Source organism: Branchiostoma lanceolatum, chromosome 3, assembly GCF_035083965.1.
Source record: "Branchiostoma lanceolatum isolate klBraLanc5 chromosome 3, klBraLanc5.hap2, whole genome shotgun sequence".
Taxonomy (NCBI): domain Eukaryota; kingdom Metazoa; phylum Chordata; class Leptocardii; order Amphioxiformes; family Branchiostomatidae; genus Branchiostoma; species Branchiostoma lanceolatum.
Genome location: NC_089724.1, coordinates 22,312,271 through 22,335,877, shown reverse-complemented (window position 1 = coordinate 22,335,877; position 23,607 = coordinate 22,312,271). Strand labels below are relative to the sequence as shown.

At 41.1% G+C, this 23,607-nt stretch overlaps 1 long non-coding RNA gene across 2 annotated transcripts in view; it reads left to right on the top strand.

Annotated features, from left to right (window-relative positions):
- Positions 1-22,116, top strand: part of LOC136431060 (uncharacterized) — a 57,869-nt gene extending 35,753 nt beyond the window's left edge. For both annotated transcript variants that reach the window (XR_010754977.1, XR_010754978.1), the window contains exons 3-4: positions 11,702-11,803; positions 21,410-22,116. This is a non-coding gene — a long non-coding RNA (uncharacterized lncRNA). The remainder of the gene's footprint in view (positions 1-11,701; positions 11,804-21,409) is intronic.
- The last annotated feature ends 1,491 nt before the right edge of the window (positions 22,117-23,607 follow it).

Below are 23,607 nucleotides of genomic sequence, written 5' to 3'. Positions count from 1 at the left end.
GACGGTTTTCTTTAGACACACGGTCAGGAAATATCATGGGACCCCCGCGGCGCAGAATTCCATTGATGTGCGCGTGTGACTCACAGTGAACTCTTGCGCTCAAATTCAAAATGGCGGGGGAACCGCTTGTTTTCGTCAAAAGATGAAGCTTTTACTGACTTTGCAACAACTGTTGCCCTGCAGATGAGACGTTGAGAACGGTGCTCAACAAAGAAAGAGATTGAGGCTGGTACAGAGACGGACGGGATTTAACCCGAGTTCGTGGCCGCCGCCGGGGATGTCCCGGGGATCGAGGAATAGGGGCATACTAGAGAAGTAGCCACTGGTAGCAGCTCGTCGCGCCGGAATAACCGGTTTCGGATGAGAAAAATATGTTTCCATTGCTAACTGCATGCATATTTACAAAGAAAACGATAGAAACTTTCCTTCCCGGACAGGAAACAGCACGCTGTAGGCTTATTAGCATATCACCCACTTCCGTCGCCGGCGACGATTCTTCTTTAGACGAAAAAAACACAGCCACAGGCCCCCCCGCTGAACGTCGTGCGACTGGGTCCGAGGTGGTCGCACGACATTTCGAGGATTTCCCGTTTATTGCCGTCGTACGATTGTTTTGATCGTCTTTAGACGGCCCAAAAAATACCGTCGCCGGCGACGTCGCCCACGACGATGATCGCACGACTCTAAAATGTCGTAGGTGTAAAGAGGCCCTTAGATAAAGCGAACTTGAAGATTCTTACCTGGCTTTTTAGCGAATGCCCAGCAAAAAAGGCTTTTTAGCGAATGCCCAATATATCAGCCAAAATATCGGCCATCGTGACACGGGCGCTAAATCTAACACCATAAACATGTTCAACAAGTTGTCCCCTGAATGTGTACTCAGTTTCCGTGCTGTACACGCCTGTAAAGTCACTTTATTTTACGAAATACACGGCGTGGGAACCCACTGCCCCGGACGTAAGAATCCAATATGGCGGCTCATTTGCATATTTGGGACAGGTTACTAGCGGCCTCTAGCCCGAATACGTGCCGCGGGCCGCGCCGTGTATTTCGTAAAATAAAGTGACTTTACAGGCGTGTACAGTACGGAAACTGAGTACACATTCAGGGGACAACTTGTTGAACATGTTTATGGTGTTAGATTTAGCGCCCGTGTCACGATGGCCGATATTTTGGCTGATATTGTGGGCATTCGCTAAAAAGCCTTTTTTTGCTGGGCATTCGCTAAAAAGCCAGGTAAGAATCTTCAAGTTCACTTTATTTAACTTCGGATCGATGGATTGACTTGAAACTTAGGATTAATTAATGGGAGCACAACCTGAACATATTCCAAGCAAAAAAAATTAGATTCGTTCAGCGCGGACTTCGCCAGAGTGGGCGTTTGTGGGCATTCGCTAAAAAGCCTGTCCCAAAAAAGTGTGTGATTTGTACCCTTCACAAAACATCTAGATCTGCCTTTCTTTTTACAACCAGTGGGAGTATAGCTTTCTACAATCTGAATCAAGATACTTGTACTTTACTGTGCAGCAGAGATGTATAATTTCTTTAAGCAGTTGTGATTATTATGACGCCAATGTATATATAATGCTAAAGTAATAAAGGTAAATTGAGTCAAGTGGAAAGACTTATGGCATTTTGCCGGCTAATCTGGGTTAATTTTGGTGGGTCAGTGCCCCCAAACTGGACTGGTATCCTCTAGGATCTCTGGGGAAAAGAGCTATCTTCATCAATTATCATTAAATCTGATATAATCTAATTCAGCTCATATGGATGTTGCCCCTTCATGTCCTGAGACCTCTTCTGTTGGGCAACACCCATGTAAATTGTGTCCATGTTCTTTCTCAACAAAACGTGGGTCTTGTAATGATAAAGCGCCTTTCCTTTAATTTCCCTTCGTTTTATTAGTACCGAGCACTTGTGTTGTATCTTAGTTATTCTAACCCATGCGCAACTGCTGATAATCACAGATTTGAGGCTAAGCAGTAAAGAAGAAGAAGAAGAGAACAGCCTAAAACAAGACTACAGGGCCTGCATGCTCTTTTCTATTAATTGTCCAAATATCTAAGTCTTAGCATGAGTTCTTTGATACCAAATTTCATCAGTGTTGGTAGACGGACTGGTACATGGTGCAGTGGTGCTGTAGCCTGGGTGCCATCCGATTACTAGCTGGGCGCCTACACTCTCCTGAAAAAAAATCAATTTTTTAAGGTTAGCAAGTGTAGGAGCCCAGGGAGTAATAGGATGGCACCCAGGCTAGTGGTGCTGTATGGTCAGTCCAAACCTTTGGGTGGGTCAAACTTTTTCTTGTGTTGGAAGTCCAGCTTCATAACCCGAACTCTGGTCTTTAACATAATGATGAGCAGGGCTTAGTTCAGGTCATTGAGTAGGTAATGGTTTTTTGATGGCTTTTTAATCTTGTCAAACTGTCAGATTGAGTGATCATGTACATCATCTGGTGTCTGGCTATAGGGAAGTCTGTCATCCCTGCACAGATTAGAGGTCTAGCATCCAGGCTAGTGCAAAGGTGAACTCTGGGTTTCCTAGGACTCTCACAAACACAAAACATTCTACAGCAGCTAGTGTTTTGAAAGTTTTGGGCCGAACTCAAGGGGTCGCTAAAAAGGAACAATTTAGGGCAGTTTGAATACTGTAGCAGTAAGAAAGTATGTATAAACGATGACACAGCTCATGAATTGGTGGACAATGAAGATTGTAAGCCTTCATATAAGTGAATGATAATCTCACAACATGCTGGTCTGGAAATTCCAGCACTATAACTGCATTAACCTCTGACCTGTGATGGCAGGATCTGTAATATTGCCAGAACTGCCAAGTAGTTTTTCACCTCCGCTGACAGTCAACAGATTCCCATGGGCAACTCCAAGTCATTTCTGTGGATTTCTTTTCCTACTAATGATTCTGTTGATATTCAATGTATTTTGTTAGACCCCCATTATACATGTACCCTGGGCTTTGAGAAACTGGATTCACTCAGGGACGGATTGATCCTGATTTGCCATGAAGTCCTCTCTGGACCTCCTGATCCCCCCAAATAGATATCAGGACTGCTATTTTCCCCAATCGACCAGTAAGACTTGGCGGCCATAACAAGATTTTACGATTAAAAAATGTGCTGGAAATATCCGATTTACAGCTAAAAACTTTCCCTTTCCCTAGTGACGCCGCTAACTGCAGCTAATTACAATCATCACAAACCTCATCACAAACCATCCCTGAGACTGAGAGCAGCCTTGGAACAAAACGGCTTGAACCCGACTTGGAGCGTTCATGTTCACAAATCAATACCAAAACGAACCAAACCAGTTTCATTTTTGCATCAAGAACGGGGCCTTATAGTTACCCTGCATGCCAGCATCAGCAAAGGTCGGCTCCTTCCCAACAACTGCCCCGCCCTGTTTACAACCCATCCGCTCCCATCACTGGACACATACACCAGGCTAGCCTGGAATCCAAACCTATTATAGCTCCTGAGACTCCGGAGCTATAATAGGTTTGGATTCCAGGCTAACACCAGGCTGACATACACTATCCCCTATTTTTTTGCAAGGATATCTGGTTGGTTGCAAATCGCAGGATAGAAAAAATGCCCTATTAAAGAACAATCATGGCTCATTCAAGAGTAACTTGGATATATCTTGTCTCCCTCATTTTATTCCAGAGGAAGTTTCTGCTAACCCATAAATCTGCTGCATGCTTTGATTGATGTGATCATTAGCTCATCATCCTAACTTAATAACTTTTGCCTCTTTTGCAATTTCTGGCTCGTTGGATGATTATTGGCTCATTGCTGATGTGGGCCGGCGACAAACAGTTGGCCCAACAACCATCAAAATTGACCCTTTGATCTCCAGGAATGACTTTTTGATGATATACAAAATTGTGGAAAACATTCTAAACTTGTTATAAGTGATGTATCTAGGTCAAACGTCTCTTTTATCCTTATGGGACAGACAAAAGTGGCAGCAACATCATCCCAGCTCAGGCCATTGTAACATCATATATTGGTTTTCAAACTTTTTCAGCAGAAGTCAAGCACTGGCTTTACTCTTTCTGTGAAACCATTTATATGGATGACATTAGGCACATGCATTGATAACTGTCCCGAGTCCCCTCCAAAAAACGAAATCTTGGACTTTTGATGGATGAGCAACAATATATTATAACAGTGTGCATGGGACAAAACTAAAAAAGTAAAAAAGTCACATCTTCCCAAGCCAAAACCATAATACTTAATAGACAGGACTTCATGTTGTAATTGTCAAGAAACTGTAAAACAAAAAGAGTAAGTGTCGTAAAACATCATGCTGCAAAAGAAGCCATTTTTTTCACTCTTCCTTCCAGTGGTGGAACATGTCAGAAGATGTCATTTATAGAATCATACGTATGTGTGACAAACAATATATTTTCATGCATTTACAGTGAAACCTACCCAAGCGACCGCCTCTTCAAGCGGACCACGACTAGGCCATGACAACCCACTTTTTACGAAACCAAACCTGAGACATTTCCTACATCCTCGTCAAAAAGGGGAGAGTAAATCCACACAAAAAACTAACATATTCCAACAGTGCCTTATCAGAGCTGTGTTACACCAGAGGGGAAATTTGCAGAGTGATCATAGACACTTCATCAGATAAAGAGACTCCTATTTAACAGGAGATTAGGATCCTGTCTGTGATACCACAGATCTGGTACAAATCTCACAACCGTTTCTCAAGAGAATTGTACAGGTTAAGCCTGTGGATTTATTAGTGATTTGCAGATTTAGATAAATCTTGTGAAGTACAGCAGCTGGGTTATCTCCTGACAACAGATACAACATGTCAAAACAAAGTGAACTTAGCAATTCCCAATTGTAGTGTAACGAACATGTATGATACCACCTACAGATTGAAGGGCTAGGGAGGGATACCACTGCCATGATGGTACCAGTCAAAACAAGGTATAATTGTATAAACCTTGCATGTACATGTATAAAGGTGCTATACTAGGTTTACTTTAGTTTAACATGTAATTTCAAATAGCATTCTATACTTTTGTAAGTCAGTTTAAATGTTATTGTTCAATTTTCTAAATCCCCAGTGTCTTTCTAAATTTAAAGTGACATATTAGTATTTTACATCGTTATTTGATTGTGGTTAGGCTTTTATTGTGATGTTTAATTGATGAGCATGGCCCAAGTACTTTTGACATACTTGAATATTTAGCATTGCAATTTGCGTATAGACCCAGATGTAATTTCACAGGTTGCTACAGGGACGTACATGATGTTTTACAATTCTGCAGGACTTCTGCTCCATGACCATGTAAATCAAAAATCACTGAAAACCCAGGGGGCTTTGCATTGGCCTTGGCAGATAGAGTGCACATAGTTTTACAAATTGGTTGGGTGAGCTTAAAAAGTTTGTATCACAAAAGCTCAGGCATGGAGAAAATGTCAGAAATCTGTTCTGTTGACAAACCAGAGTTATGATGGAGTAGGGCCTACAGAAGCAATCAATAGCGGGAGCAGCACTGCACTTGGAACAGGTTTGGGAGATGGATGCTTAGCTTGGGGACACAAATACCAATTCTCCATCCCAGCCTGCAGCTAAACATGTACCGGCCTAAATTAGATCTCCTGTGTACTGCCTGGGGTGCCAGGTACAGCACGCTTTCTCAAGTAGTCTTGACAGGCACCACGTGCAGGGACAAGCCAATGTGGTTTGGGGCAGAGGGCAGAGCTGGTAACGTAGCTGGCTTTGTGGGGAGTACGAAAATGATATATAATATATTATGTTTCGAGACACACCTTTTCAGGGAAAGATAAATATACCGTCTTCTGTTATATCAATGCCTTTCTACTTGAAGACATCAGGCACGTGTACCTGCTATAGGTTGTCATATCTTTATTTCAAGGCTGATGGTCATGAACTATGGTAGGAATAATCAATACCTCCATTTTTTTATCATTCTACACAGAAAAAGGGTAAGATATGGCATCTTGGCATGTGAGGCACAATTAGAAATGCGAGACTGGGCTTAAAGTCATGTGCAGGTATCCTGATCATGAGTTTGGCTCCTTTGAGAACGAAATGATTCATTCATCAATGACAAACTATCTTAAGTTGTCTGTGTAATCTTTGAAACTTTCAAGGCACACGAAGCAGTCAACATTCAGAATAAATCACATCCTGAGGGGGAAAGGAAGCTGTGGCATGGTGAGCTGGGTCGTGATGAATGAAAATGTCTTTAGCCTGAGGTTTCCTTTCTGTAAGAGACTGCTAAAGTTGTTTTGAAATTTCTATCCCCATCATCACCCTGAGGAGAGGGAACATGTACACACAGGTTTTGAAACAGCAGTGCACCTCATGAGTACTGCTGTTTTGTGTAGAACTCTTATGTTCTTCAGTCCAATGCAAAGAAAAGGAAAGAACAAGCCAAACATAAGAAATTTGTCCCTAAGTAAGACAAACAACAATCTGAGATAATGACTCGAGATACATGGGTTACAAAGGAGTCAAATGACATCTTGAACCTGTAAAATCATGGATTCAGATGCCCATTGAGTTTTTTTCTCCAGTTTTATTATTTCATCAAGCACCTTTACAAGTTGCCCTCCAAGTTCTCAAAATGTTTTTCTTGGCTTACCTTTAGATATATAGAAACACTGTGGACTTGGCCCTGTGTCAACCACCCTTCCCTATTGTGTCCATAAAACCAATCATCAGCACTCGGTAGTTACCATTACCTCCCGTGGCTGACACACCCCGACCTGATGTGGTCAGAGGTCAGCTGTAATACAGGTGTCCTGCCATTCCCACCAGATTGTGCAGATGGAATGGATGCTGGTCGTGTCCCCGAAACGACACCGGGATCATCCGTGGGAAATCAGCAGACGGATGGACCATTTTGAGCCTGCTAAATGGCCATCAACAGTCCTACTGGACAAGTTGGCTGTGCTTTCGATGAATTGATGCGCTGGTCAAGCTTCATGTTCACATGTCAATGCTGTCAATTTGCCTTAAACGAGGACATTGCTCAAATGACCTGCTTCTTTCTGGCTTGTGCCGATGGTTCAGTTATTTCTTTTGCAGCAGAAATAAGCAAGGGACAGCCATGAAGGCTCCGAGGGGGGCTTATGAGAATATGTGGAGACATTTTGCGGCTTATTCTTTCAACATGCATGTACATGGACGTGTGTACACCATACAAAATAGAAGAATCAAAGGAGTCAAAGACCCCTGTATAATAGAAAAACTGTATGAAGAGGGTGCCAGAGACATATTGGTCGAATTCATCAGCAGTTGAAGTATCATAGAGAATGTTAGCAGCCATAAAGGATAATGCATCGGTACCGCAATGCGCAATCTGACAGTGAAGCAGGTTCAGTTTACATGATCCATCAGTTTTACCACCATGGACATTCCCTCCGGTGTTAGTTCTACTTGGTTTGCCATTTTCTTTCCACCATATTGTTCCAAAATAATTTTTTCTGGGATAATTTTGGTGATAGATTTTTACATTTTTACTCACATATACGTATGGCCCCTAAGCTTCCTTCACAATCCCTCCTGGACGGTCCCTACTGCTATTTTTACCTTCTACATTTACAGTATAATGAAATCATTAACTTACTGCTTAAACATGGAGAGCTTGGCAGCTGTATGTCACATCTTTCACCAATTCAGAGATTGACCCCACGTGCCAACATAGTCCTCAGGTGATACTCAAATCGTGAAAATGAAGAATGAAATAGCACCTTTGCCATACGATATTTCCCTTGTAAAGTAGCTGGTGCCATTTAGCTTTGGCCAAAGTGTGTTGTAGATCTTAACCTCAAATTCTGCAAATTTATGTGTTTCTTCCGTTACCCAGTGTGTACTTGTTCAGTCGCGTGCTTTGATGGTGTAGATGTGCTGTAGATAACCTCCGTTTTATAGCCGTAACCCACGATAGATGATAGCCTCTCCCATTGTTTCTGCATGCCCATCTATAAGTGATTGCGCGAAAGTACCGTATTCAATACATTTCCCTGGCAACAGCTATATGCGCACACATTCACTTTAATGTCACTTCCACTCAATGATGGGAGTCTGAGCTATTATTGTCGTTCTGTTGGAAACTGTTTGTAGAACACCATAAGTAGAAGTTGCTGCGTGAAGTAGATTGCTTTGGGGTCTATTGGGCATTATTAGGAGATGATCAGATGAATCTCAACTCTCAAGTCTTTTCGGTTATGTTGCATTGGTTTGAGTTCTGACATAATATACACACTCAGGAAGCAGCTTGTATTTTGTATTATCGGTGTATGGATTTTGTGTCTTGGGGGGATCGTTGCCTACCAGGGTGAAAGGCCATTTTTGGCTGTAAAAAACTATAAAAAGAAGTCAAGACAGTTTTATTTGGTAGTTTCAGTGTATGCAGGCGTAATGCCTGCATTGGGACTTGGTGTACGTGATGTAGAAACAATAAGAAATTCAGTAACTGTTAAAGCTTCATCTTGGGTAGAAAACATTAATAAAGGCGGCTGTCATTGTTGGTCGTGTTATGACTTGAATACGACAGAGAAATGCACCATATTCATTCCAAGTACTGCACACATTCAATAGCTATGCATTTTGTTACATTAGAACTTACAGTTCTACTACTATACAGCTCTTTTAGTAAAAACAACAGAGCTCCAACAAGATGGCCATTTCATGATTATCTACATGTACCTCCACCAAAGAGGTTCAACAGTGTTTTAGAACCAAAATATCAATAGTTATAATTCAATAGATAATTCAAGAAGTTCGCAATAGACTGATTTTCAGTATTAATTTACTTGAAGTCTTCGCCCAAGCCAAAAGAATTAATTTTCAACAAAAAGATTTTAGGCCTCATAACTGTTTTTATTCTTTTCATGACATAACATTATCATGGTGTTCTGATGTTATGTAGCCTAGATATCAAACATTAGAGTCATGAAACTGTAAATGTAAGCATACTTTCATACTTGTGGAACAATGTGTTCAGATGGTCTGTTTCCTGTTCTCCTAAAGATGCGGAAACATTTTTCAATTTGCAGTGAGGCGCAACTGTAATAAAGTGGGCAGAGTTATTGGTCCCACATGATTCATCTGCCAGCTCTGCTGTTAGTTGAATGGGGACATCGCGAAGTCGTTGGGATATGTTCCTGGGAAGACCTCAGTGTAATGATAATGGCTCCGCTATTAGGAATTATTGCAATCTCTGGAGAAACGGCGTGGAACACATTGCCACGGAAACGACCGACAGAAGACGTAATGTTGATAGGGTCAGTGGGTACCGTTACCGACCCATGATTTAGGAACACATCTACCAGAGTGGGAGAAGCCTTGTGCAGGAATGGTCAAGGTATTGTTTTACTTTAAAGGACTTTTTAAAAATAATTTTCCTAGTGTCAAGGGAAAAATGGAGTCTTAAAAATTCAATCTGTATGTTTTTACCTCCTCCGGCATCTGGTAGAAAGCCAGACCGAGTTTTAGTCTTAACCTGGCATCCAGTCTATCATGGCTAGGCCAGGCTATCTTTGGGGCAGAAGGAGCTCTCTGCCGCCCAGGTAATCTTTTGCACCCGGTAGTTGTTGTACGCAGTAGGAGTTTAATTGGCCACCACGATAGTCTTACTGCTTAAACTCTTACCGGGTGCCAAAGATTACCCGGCAGCAGAAAGCTTCTTCTACCCTGAAGAGAGCCTGACTAATGCACAGTAGTATTTAGTTTTTCCATCAACAGGTATACTCCAGAGCCGGTCATTTACGCACTCTATAAATAGTTTAACCAAGGAGGACTACTTCTATCTCCTCAAGGAGGTTACTGTAACAGTATAGCGATCTACAACCTTCTTTATCTCCATGGCTTTTAATATCCTGATATGCTAGAAATTCATTGGCAAAGCAACAAGGGATAGAATTAGATGTTTTGGAGTAGAGCAAGATTTGCCATATGATATTACTGTATCAGTACTTTTCAGATGAATGAAATCAGAGAACCATATTATGACATTAGCACCAAGCTTTCCCAGCATTTGACATCTGATCAAATTTTGCTGCTTGTGTCAGACAAACATTTGGATATTCTGACCTACTTGGCAGGCGAAACCTGACACATTCATGCATAGAGAAGATTGAAATTTGATTAAACCACACCAAAGGATCATCCCTGGTATAATTTCTCTGCTACTTGAAATTGGAATGCCAGAAAAAAATCAAGAGTCGCAAAAAGCCCTGGCCTTGTGTCATCCTGTATCAGCAAGTTTTCCAACAATGTTCCAAAGTGTGTCAGATGTTACTGACCCCTGGGTCAACCCACCACATTAGGTGATCAGGCCATCATTCCTCTTGCCTCCACTAAATTACAGTCAAGAATTGACATAAGTTTTCAAATTGATCTTGTTTGGAGGTCATCCCTCAGAACATGTCTCATTTCGAGGTGTCGGACATGATTGGTCAAGCAGCAAGTTGATTGCATGGTTCATGTTAACAGTTTTTTGTGTGATTTTTCATTTCAGGGGGAGAGCACTGATCCCTTTTGCCAGAGAGAAGATTTTCCTTGATGCTGAAAAAGGCTGGAAATCAAGTCTTCGTTCTTGTGTTCACCGCATCACCACCAAAATCAGACAGCTACTTTTACCAGTAATTTTTGTAACAGTAGCAGATATTAAATATGCTTCCAACCGAAAGTTTTGTATGAAAGAATTGTCGTTTGAAAGTTTCCCAAATCTGAAAATTTGATTTTCTTGTTCCCCTTTCAGCTTGTCTTCTGCCAGCTTCTCCACTTGCCTGCGTATATAGAGACCAAGATATTGTTTTGTTTTGGCCTAGAATTGGCAAAAGATCTATAGTCTCCCCTCTGAAGGTTCTAATGGAATAACCCGTAAGGCACAACTCAAATGCAGTAAATGTCTCAGATTCAGAGTTGACTGTATGACTGTAGGGAGAGAACTGCCCGTCATTGCCGAGCGGAGTCCCCTGAATACAGTATTCCTTCAAGCTCAATAGATAGCTCTACCCAGTGCCCACATCTCTTTGCTTGCTGCAGACTTTGCTCTATCAAAGAGACATTTATCCCAATCTGCATCATTCGTCACCAGGTATTACCAATCCCTTCCCAACCCTCTTTATTTAACACCAGCCCAGAACTTAATTTGAACTTGTCATTGATCGATAAATTCCCAAGGCGACGAGGCAACCTTGAACCTGAGTTTGATTTTTGGGTTGGTTGAATGATGAGTTATTTATGACGGTGCTACGCATCAACTTTGCTACTGTGGGAGAATGTTCTCTCTGTCGGAGGCTGGAATAAAGTTAGCTGTGAAAGTGAAAGTGATCTCGATGAAGAGATGAGCTAATCTTCCACTGCTTATGACAAACATGATAAACACTTTGTACAGTATTTACAGGTCCTAAGGAATGCAACAATGAGCCCTTTCCAATAGTGTGCATGTCAGGTGAGCGACTAAGCCAGATTCGAAATCACCACTTCTTGGTTCAGAATCAGAGGCAGGGTCACTAACCACTGGACTATATGCACGCTACTGTAACAGAAAAAATGAAGGCTACTTTGTATTTGTTACTGTGCCCCCATTGTAGATGCTATCAGGTTTTTGTACATGGCGTTTTAATAACGTAATAAGTACTTGTAATGAATTTACCTGTCTTACTTTCTTTACCTGTTAGATTATAACAAGAGCTGGCAGAGAGGTGGTAGTCAAGAGGCAAGGCTGGGGCAGAGATGTGACCAACATCGCTGTCAATAAAGCATGGCACCCGATCTGAAAAGTAAGTTTCTCTTTAGCTTCTACATCTTAGCTTGAAGCTGGAGAAAGACTACTTTGAGTTCTTTGGCCTGTTGTGTTGCAGCCTTGGCATGAAAACGAGCCAGGGGAACAAGGTGTCTTCTGAAAAAGTTTTCGCATTTATCATTGTATTGTAACTACCGCCCACTCAAAGCCACTGAAGACTGTTTTGTATTTACGCCTTCATCTAGAATTGAATTCTGCTGTGGGGCAGGATTAAAAAGGCACATCACACATGTACACGCACAGAAAGCAGAAATCTTCTCTTCAATCATTTGGTATAGCAAGGAGGTTCTGTATTAAACCTCCTTGGGTATAGTATTGGTACACACACTCATGTGGTATAGTAGTCCATATGGGACGGTATGGTTTGAGGCACTCATGATGGTTACAGCCCTATGTTCCGAAATCCCTATGTTCCGAAATCCCTATATTCCGAAATCCCTATGTTCCGAAATCCCTATGTTCCGAAATCCCTATGCCATATAAGTTCAAAAACCCCTATCGAAATGTTCCAACACACGGCCATATTTCTTAGGAAGAGTCCATGACGCATTTAAAACTCCGTTTGATCTTTTTTTTTAAAAGATTGGATTTTTCTATATCAGCTTTCGAAAATTTCGAGACTTTTGCATTAGCTATAAAGAAAATTCAATTTATTTGAACTAGCTATCAAAAACTCTTTTCAAAGAAAATTTCAAGATTTTTTATAAAAATCTCGAAAATCTTTCATATTTTGATATTTTATAGTCCAAACTGTCTAAATGATGCTTGGTATTCGGAGAATTTAGATATCAAAGATTAAGATATCTAATGACCTCGCGCCAGTTAGATATGCAATTTAATATATATATACTTTTTAAAAATATAAGGAAATGAAAAAAAATCACTCATACATGAACAAGACATTTGCGATGCGGTTCGGCCTCTGGTTCAAATTTAACAGAGCTCAGGATCTCTTAAATGGCACAAGAGAAGAGTATCAGAGGAAGGTATAGGATCTAAGATCAAAATCTAAATGCCACCATGAACCTCGTTAAGCCACAACTCTCTACCGAATTATGGCCCAGAGTTGGAACATTTAGTTACATATACTATACATTTATATTCACCTTGAATTTCGATTTTATTCTGTTAGATTTCGGAGCATAGAGATTTCGGAACATAGGGATTTCGGAACATAGGGATTTCGGAACATAGGGCGGTCACCCTCATGATCACCTGCAACTGGCAATTTGCACAAGGAAGTGGATCATTGCAGGTACAGTTAAAATAAAAACAATCTAATGCATTTTCTTCAGTACAAAAGAGAAAAGATGATCATGAGTCAAGTTATATCCTTCAAAAAGGCAGCGGCTTTTTTTCTAGCTTGTGGGAAGTCTTTGGCTTTAAATGCATTTGGAGAAATATTTCCAATTTTCAGAATTCTTCACCATTGCAATGTATGACCAATTTTACCATAGGGAAGGTTTGCACTCTCTCAGTGCAAACCACAGATATCACAGAAAGTCCATTTTATTTTGTACCTGCGCTAGGTTTGCTTCTAAAGAGCAAGCAACTGTAATGCATCATCTCTGCCCCTAACAGAGTGTCCTTTACCGCTTTGATAAAAAGTTTGGAATCAATCTCAGTGGGGCCCATCAGTCATACCTGACACTCTCTGACAGGGAATAAGGTGTCCTACAAGATAAATTTTCTAGCCTACTAAACCTAATACATCATCAAGCAGGGTCAAAGGCCAGGTCATGTAGCTGTTGCTGGGCAAAAAAAGAAGAGGGGTCTCCAGGCTGGTGTGCTGCTTTGGTCTTTTCACACATCCTTTCGGGAGTACAAGTCTTTGATGTGACTGACAGAATTATGTGCAAGTTTACCTACAACTGTACTTGAAAGTTTACCTACAACTGTAGAACTGTAGAATTAGGGATAGACAGAAATTCAAATGTGAAGTCAATTTCTTCCTATGTGTATAGATCTACTGTCAATGCCCTAATCTCCAACAACGGTTACTAATGTAAGAAATGTTAAAATTGTGTTCGATGCAAAAGAGTCAAACATACAGCAGTGAAAGAAAACTCTGGGTGATAATGATTTCATGTACCTAAAAAGTTTTCGCCTCAAATCAAGAAATAACAGTCATGCTTTGAAGGCATAGGCTATCTTCTAAAACTGTCTTTGTACTTGTATATCAGAGAGAAATACTGTCCAATCACAGCTCTGTAGACATGAAGTAAATGAAAAACAACTGAAAGGCTTGCCCGGCTGTGGTGTTTGAAGATGCATAAGCTGCCTGTGGTGTTTATAAAAGGTTATTCTATATTTCAATAAGCAGTGCTGTAAATTAGATGTATTTTGCGATAGTTTTGAAAGCATAAATCGATGAATGAAAACCACAGGGCCTACCTGCAGCTAACCAGCAAGACTTTGAAAACATGAAACATCTTCTGTGTTGATGAGCTTACAGGACCTACGGGGCTGCAAAATCTAGTTTTTCTGCCACCTACTTTATGGGCGTAAATCAATAGAAGAAATGCTTCAAATAATCCAGTCATCTTGTAAGACAAGAAATGTAATCAAATAAGGCCTACAGACTTTTTTGTTTCCTTTAGCCAGGGCATATTTTAAGTCAAAGTCAAAGAAGTAGATCTATTGCCTAATTAGACAAATGTTTGCCAATGTAAGTCAGGAAAATCACAGTGCCTGTAACTAGTCCTGAGCTGTGCGCCCAGTAGCCTGTATCTATGATTGTAAATCAATCAGACGCATCTTCAGGCAAAAACTTATGAATTGCAGGGAGGCCAATGATGACAACAGTAATGTAAAAGCTACTACAGAAAAGAAAATTATTAAAACATGTAAAGATATATTGCCTCATCAGAGGAAACTTTTGTCAGCATCAATCAAGGTTTGCCTGCAACATTTCATGCTGGAGAGATTTAATGAAGCTGATGTTACAAGGACATCCTCTGGAGACCCATTGTCTGAGAATGTAAACATGGGAGCTCATTTTGTGTAGGCTCATTTTCAATTTCACGACAACTTTCACAAAACTTATTCAGGCTTAGAATTAAAGCTCATTTGTGTAGGTACATGTACTTAGCATAATACACTTTGATCCTTCAGAAAGAAAAATCTTACCTGACGAATTTTTATCGTACACTCACTGGTAGCTGACCACTTATATACTACTGACGTATTTCTTCAGAAAAGAGACATCATCGGGAGTGGCTCAACCGTGCCTGGATGTTGAGCCCACCTGTTGTCCTGGTTTAGAGAAGGGTTGATACATGTGTTTAGCAGTAGTTCAACGGTATCAAGGGACTACAGGATTTGTCCAGCAAGGTTGCAAGTACACTTCTATCATTGTCTATTTCAGAAAATGGGACAATATCAATGCATGTGAAATAAAGCTGTTGTGATGGCCTATACTCCAGACCTCTGTTCTTTATTGGCTGAACAGTGAATTTGTCCAGAGGCCAGGAACACTGGCTATAAGTTGTAAGCCTGTAAGTTACTGCACTTGAACGTTGAACATCAGTCATTTCTTTTCTAATCAAACAATGACGTTTTTTCTGAGTTGAATCAGTAAGAATCATTACTACTGCCTGCAACTGTGCAAGGTTAGCAAAAGCCAGTTTCCATACAAATGATTCAACTAGTAGGAAAGTTTGCAATGTCGTGAATCAATGAAATAAATTCTTGTTGAAAAAGTGTGCTAGATCTCAAGGACATTATATAATGTTAGCCTCCGTTGCAGGCTCTGACGCGGCTTTTTGGGGGGGCAAAATGATATGTTTTGCAGCCAGCCCATAACCATCAGCCAACCCTGTAACTAATAGCCGCCTATTAGTTACAGGGTTGGCTGATGGTTACGGGCTGGCTGCAAAACATATTATTTTGCCCCCCCAAAAAGCCGCGTCAGAGCCTGCAACGGAGGCTAATTTAATGTCCTTGTAGATCAATATGCAACTTTGTTCACAGTTATCCATCCATTAGATAATCAATGGTGCCGGCCTATTGTGTGGTACTTGGAATATTACCCTTTGTTTAGTTATCTAACAATAATGGCACAATGTAAATGTATTCACCAACCATCCAACCAACCAACCAAACAACCAACCAATCGACTGAGCAACAAACACTCTGTACTTTCTATAGCAGGGAACAAAGTCTCTGCAAGCATTTGTCAATTTATCATTGCATCATCTTAATTTATTCTATACACACATTCTATTATCTGACTGTTGTCTTCCAGGATTGATACAAAAGATGTTCACAAAAACTGCCTATCAACAAATGACGAGTATGGTAGATTTATCACCTAATCATGCAAAAGTTTCGAGGACATGAATCGATCGACGACTACTGTAGGGAGGCATGATGAGGAGACGAAGTAATTAGGATTCATGGGTGGACAGAGCCTGCATGTCCTCAGGAGAGTCAGAGAAATAAGGATGACATTTGTCACTGTGTTTCTCATAGTTAACTGGGGTTCCTCTTACACATGGAGAAGGTGTGCAAGGCAGATCTCTGTGTAGGATGGATTGAGAAAAATGAGTTTATCTTTAAGTTAATTCTTTTGAGAGAAGGTTTATCGTCAGGCTTGTTTTGATGATGATGAAAGCCAAGCACTTTTAGCAGAAAGTCTCTTTTGGTTGGTTGGAAAATATTGTTTCATGCATTTATTCTAATGGCAAGAGCATCTCGGTATCACTCTGGGTTTATCTTTAAAAGTAAAAGAAAGAAACTTCAGTCAGACCATTTTTGTTAGCATGGGTACCATCCTAGTTAGTTTACCTCTGCTCTGGACAAATATTAAATGATGGATAGAAAAAGTAATGAGAATCTGAATCAATGGATGGATAGATGGAAGAAACACAAGGTACATGGTAAACATCTGTCCATTGATTTCTACCAACAAAATTTCCTCCAGCAAAAATCCATTTTGAGTGCAGGTATAGGATATGTATGTATGTGGACCTGGCAGTTGTGTTGAGGTCATGTCAGTTGTCACCCAGCTGTGGGGTCCAGTCACTGCTCACCTATACACAGGTGCCTGAAACAACTCCCTGATGTGACCAGCATTTACTTGTGTAAAATGTTCCCTACCATGAATGGTAAGTCTTGGGAGAATGGGACAGCTTTGGTTGCCTCGAGCACAAAGTGCAAAAAAAGGTGGAAGCTTAGAGAGGCCGATGTTATAAAATGTCAATACTGCGGACTCCCATCTAGAGTCTTACTCTTAGGTTCCTGTTCCTGACAGCAATCATTTTCTGACAGTGTAGGCACTTACTCTTAGAATACTACTTTTAGCAAGTCCAGATAAAACACAGGCCAGCCAACAAGAAACACCTGTGTTCTCAATGTTTCCTTGCTGCCTAACCAAGTTTCTGTATACTAGTAGCATTTCTAGCCCTCACGCAATGGTGAAAAAATGGACACTGAGTGAGTGAGTGAGTGAGTGAGTGAGTGAGTGAGTGAGCGAGCGAGCGAGTGAGCAAACTCACTCACACTCACTCACTCACTCACTCACTGAGCTGCTGCCCTGTTCGCTTGGCTTTCCTGGAACAGCCATTTGCTTTTGCCGTTTGCTTAAGTCCTTCACAAGGCCTCACTTTTGCCAAGGAGGTTAAAATAAGCCTTTTTAACCTCCTTGGTCTGCCAAGGGCTTTTAGCTCTGAGAAAATGATAAGAGACAAAATAAGTGAGATGGAACTCCCCAATTAAGGTGTCACATATTTAGAGCTTTCAGCAGCTTAAAGCTTATGTAAGCCCAGCAAAGAAAACATATATGCAATGTGAGAGAAGAAACTGAAAAGTCATTTCAGCTGCCACAAGCACAATTTGATGGTCTTGAAAAAAATCAAGTATGTGTGTTTTGTGCTCACAGGTTTCACAAAAGCACAAAGGATGATTAGTTTGTAGCTTTGGAAGGCACTGTCACAGACAAAAAAGGCATATGCAGGTTTTATATGTCAAGTGAGCCTTTTCCGTCACAAGTGTAAGAATAAAGAAAACGGTAATATAACAGTGCAGCCTCATCATGATCGTGAACTGTGTGATGCAGAAGACAGCTTTTGCTGTAGGCTAATGAGCTGACTCAAGAATCACAAGCAGCTTCTCAGAAGATTGGAAGAACGCAAAAATCACTTTGTGTTGGTGTTTAATGTATCAGGTGGAGGCAGACAGGTGGAGATGCCAAAACTATGTTGAACAGATATATATTGTCATCATCATCAGCTCCTTTTCATCCTGCCGGACGATCGGTTATATACAGATGCAAATAAAGAACAACAAGACTGTTCAAGAATAAATTGACCCATTCAACAGACATCCATGGCTGGATTTGGACCTCAGTAACAAACAAATTTTTCTCATGAAAATAGACTAGAGATCTATAAATGAAAGTAATTAAAGATTCATTATGTACCATCTTGCTACTGAAAGCAAGGAGGTTTTATATAGCCTGAGTGCCAGCCTTTTTAGCTTCCGTCCGCTACCCAAGCTCCGCTGCCAGCCAAAAAGACTTAGCGTACGGAAGCTAAAAAGGCTGGTACCCAGGCTAGGTTTTATATAACCTCCTTGCTGAAAGGCAGAGCTGACAGGAAATGGAGGTGAAAAAATAGAAGTCCTGAAATAGACAATTCAGCAACCTAGGGTGATAGAACTCCTTTTGTATTTCACAATCTTACATAACAAGAAGATACATGTATGGCTGTTGTCAAACAATTCAGAACCTTATATTTTCACCCTTCATTTTTTGTGTGTGTACAATCTGTGAAAAGTGTAGCCTCTGATGCAGACTCAACCCGGCTGTTTTCTTTTTCAAGTTATTGTTTTTATACTATTATATTTTTTTCTTATTGCTGGCCAGCAATAAGAAAAAAATATATAATAGTATAAAAACAATAAGCAATAAGAAGAAAATATAATACTAGTAGTATAAAAACAATAACTTGAAATAAAGACAGCCGGGTTGAGTCTGCATCGGAGACTATGAAAAGTGTCTGTGAATGGTTTTGTAGCCCACTTCTTGCCATTTGCCATGTTTCTTACCATATTGTGCCCCCACAGGCCCGAGCCCCGGACTAGTGCAAGTCACAGCAAACTTGAGGGCATGAACCCAAGGCCCTGATTTACACAGTAGTTTACCCTCCATTTGGTGTGACCTGTTATAGGTCTTACTGCTAAGGCATGAAATGCAGCTGGGAGATTAGTAGAGCAGACTTATCTTCTCAAGTTGGTTATTGGAGTATTTAGGCTCCTTTGGTTCAACCAAGGAGGTTAAAAAGGGATTTCAACCTCCTTGGTTCAACTACTGGTAGTTCGTGGCCTATTACTAATAGGAGGGTAAGTCATTGAAGAGGTCTACTTGCTGATATGTTTTCTGAGTTATGTCATGAGTACTAAAATGTTCCTGGTCTCTTTAGAACAGTATGTCCAAAATTAATGAGTTGTCAAAAAATGGATATTTAATCCTTGATAGGTTATATTTCACAAGAATGCCCTCTGTGATATTCAAAGCCCAAAATCCACACTGATGAGTTTTCTTGTGAAAGTAAATGTACAACATGAGGTGGACCTGTTGAGGGCTAGCCTGCATGGAAACCGGGTTTGCGGATTCGATGGGGTGGTCTACAGGGGTGGGCTAGTGGGGTGGGCTACCTCAGCATCTACCCTTTCTGGACCTCAAGGCTGTGCATGGGGGTTTAGCATTGAATGGAATTTCCTTGAGGAAAAGATGGGTCACTCTGTGGGAGGGATGGAAAGAATGCTTTATTTTGCTGAAGGATCATATTGCTTTGGGGATGCTACAGTGGGGGGTGGAGGTGGGCAATGAGCATACTGCATACATTTACATCGTGCAGGAGTTTGTTATCCCCAGTTTTAGATTTTTAAACATGGAGGACTATGTTCCCTGTTCCTTTATACATTTGTATACTGCTCAGTCAGGCCAACAGGACAGTAGCATTGTGGCTACAAAAAAGAAATGAGCAACAAAAGCAACACTATACATTGTACAAACACACACACTTAAAACATTCCAACCCACGCTCATGCACACTGACACACATAACCACAAATACATTGTACATTGTATGCAAGCACATGCATTCAGGTACATTCTAGTCTAAATGTGAGACATATGTTTTGAATTTTGTCAAACAAAGGCTCTCTCATTCCCTAGCTGTCCTATGCAACTTCCAGTTTATTTCCCCTTGTACCTCTTCCCTAAAATCCTAATTGTATACTGAGTACTTAGAAGTCTGTTTATGATAAATGGCTTTTCTACCAGTCTTGGTGCACCTACATGTACCCCCCCCCCCCCACCTGCCATATGATCAGCTGTTACCTTCCCTCTAGCCCACCCACAGCTTGACCCAGATCCTCTTCAAGGAAATTCCGTAAGAGGCCAAACCCCCATGCACAGCTATGAGGTCCAGAAAGGGTAGATGCTGAGGTAGCCCACCCCACTAGCCCACCCCTGTAGACCACCCCATCGAATCCGCAAACCCCATGGAAACCATACCGTCGGGAGCTCCCCGGTTTCTCTGTGGCACTGGGAGTCTGCCTCTATGTAAAAACACACACATGTTAAAAACCACTTCATCAACCACCTTGCTTTTTACTACAGGTACTTGATGCTAGGTCAGCCCCTGATTTATAGATAATGAACTCTGACTGATAAGGACTGGCACTGGTTCCCCTTTATTGGCACACCTGAACAGCCTTGACTGGTGGCTAAATATAGCTACCGGTATGTTTACCTTTGTCTTTCTCCCCTTGCATTGGGCGATATTTCTGTTTGTACAACCAAGGACATTATATTTATATTTATATGTCCATGCAAGGAGGTCCATGGTTCAACCAAGGAGGACAGGGACTTGGAAAAGGCGCACAGGGTATTGATTCTTTCCTGTTTGGCCACCCCAGTTCATTTTATTGGTTCTCTGACATTTCAAGCATTTCAAGTTAGACAAAAAATGAGGTAAAAGCTGCCACAGGCCCGAGAGAAAAAACATTGAATGATGTTTACATTTATGATTTTGCATGTCAGCCTGTGAACAACTTATCTGACGGAAGCAACCTGAGGACGGGTTTGCCACCAATGAACATCAGTACTTCAGACCAAGGATGTTTTAAGTTATATAACCTCCTTGTTCAGACTAATATAAACTCTCTTGTGTACAGAGATGCATTGATGATGAGCCTCACACTTCTTGTCTAATCTTATAATCCGTGGATGATGGTCGACCGGAGCCGACTCATGGGTGGTATCATGACCACTAGTGAAAAGGGGGGCAATAAAACTTCAGGGGAACAAGATGCAGTAAAGACAGGAGGAGCCGATGTCCCACCAGGAGGCAACTTGCAGTCATAAACCCGGACTTTTCCCACGAAAATAAATGTTTTCTTCTGCTGCTACTTTGTAGCCTTCTGTGCCAATGCCTCTGTTGAAGTCTTTGACCCTCTAGCACCTTGCAAAAAATAACGTCTCATCATTATTCTCAAGGTATACATGTAATTGATCAAGAGCTACATGTATTAACTTGTAAGTAGAGCCACAGCTAATACTGTGCCCCTGTTTCAGATAATCTGGTGGAAACCTACTTCAATACAGACAAGGGGACATCATGAGGATTCAAGTCCTGCCAAGCCTTGGATTTCTGAACCCCAAAATGGTTGGGGCTAGTCATTTCATCAGAGATGAGATTGTAAGTCTTCAGGAAGATTTTCCTAATGGAGAAACTGTTGTTTCCAATGGACCTATGAGAACTGAGAACATGCACCAACCTCAGGAACTAGTCAATGGGAGCAGCAGAGATGTGACCATGTAGTTCAGGTTGACAACATGATTTCAGAAAAAGATAAAATCTTGTATCTTTACCTATCCATTAAAAAACACACACACTAGAAAAGCCCGATAAACTCCTTGAAAAGCCTTACCTTCACTTCAACTGGTGCACCCTGCCCCACATTGCTCATTTGACACCTTGTTCCTGTACTCAAGTTTGCACTTCCTGTGATTTATGACTGTGTGGGGGCTAATTGTTTTTGGCACCAGGGAGCAAGAATTGACACAATGGCAGCCATAAAACAGTCTGCTGAGGAGGAGCGTCTGATGTGCAAATTTTTAGTGCCTTGTCAACATTTCACACAGACCTGCCGGACACTAGCCAGGCTTTCCCAGAAGACACGCAACACTTTACACAACAATGGAAACAGAACCCTACCATCTTTGGTGTCTTTTGGCTATGATGATTTTGTGGAAAACACAGCAATATTGTCTTTGATCCAGACCAACTTTTGAATGTGTGTTTATGTGTCACCCAACTTTTAGAATTCCTACCTGAATTCCTCCTTTCCTCCTATATTACATGCATCACAAGGTCCTCAACTCAAGAAATGACAGAAAGGAGAAAGTTGATGGGGGTCTAAATAACTCTAATGCCCAAGCTGATGTTGACAGGGAAGATTGATCAACCATTTCCAAGGTTGATCAGTCACAACAAGGAGGTTTAGGTCACAAAAAACAGAGAGGTTCTAACACCTCCTTGCAAAAATCTCCTTGAAAGTTGAAGTCCTTTTTTGAGCCTCCTTGTAAGAAAACAATACTGCTTCTGCTTGGAAGTTCATTCTAAAGCAAAAGGCACAGGTTGGCAAGGCAAGAAGGTTTGCTGGTGCCCAATGAGGAAGTTCTTGTTGATCATGTTTGGTTACAGAAGAACTGGAGAATGACAGAGTGAGTCACTGAACAAACAAAACCTACCAGGGAATCTGATTCACAGCAAGGGCTATAACCTTGTTTGTTTACATTGATAATGGTATTTTAAAATCCAATAGTATGCTATGATAGGTCTAAGTAAACATTATGATGCCAAAAGCAAGCTTGTACAGTTTTCTTGAGAGGTTTCAAACAGTAGATCTATTCTCCTCACATGTTGTTTCAAGGCTTGGTTGCTTTGAGATCAAGTGTAAACAAGAGAGCTTTAAAACTGCCTTATAGCAGTTTGAAACGATTTAAAAGGAGTACAAACAAACAATAAGTTCCAATGTCAGCATCCACCACACAGCAGCTTTGAAGAATTATCAAAGATATTTTATGAATCAAGAGCAAGGCGATAAAACCTCCTTGATAAGGCTAAGGTGGAAAAAGACGGTCAAGACGAAAATGAAGGTCACAGTGAACGTCATCATTTTTCCGAGTACCAAGTCATGCTTTCTAGGCTACAGCATATGTATATGCACACAGTATCATGCAGCTGGTATATGTCTGGGTTTGTCAGTAATAATGACTTGTGCAAAAGAGACCCCGAAAGAACAAAAAGCCGTGTAAAAGACTTTCAGCGAAGGATGAAGGATAGATGTGTACTCTCTGACCAAGGAGGTTTAACCTCTTTGCTCTAACCTCCTTGATCCAACAGATGAGCACTGGATTGAAGACTCTGCTTCTTCTGATGGCAGTATTGAAATTTGAATCCATAGTCATCTACATGTACCAGTACCGGCAGATCTAGAGCTGTCTCTACCACCCGTCCCTTCGTCCCAGGACGGAAATTTGCTTGTTGGGATGGAAAAAAATGTCACCCTGTCCATCCCCAAATTGGGAACTTCATGACATTAAAGTGATGCAAATGCATTTTTGTAGGCTTAAAAGGACAGATTTGACAACGAAAATTAAAAGATTGGATCTCAAAGAATGAGTGGGACGGAAAATAATCTAAAGCTATAGAGAGCCCTGAGTACCAGGTATGTCAAAATATTTCACCATAGAGAACAGGGATTCAT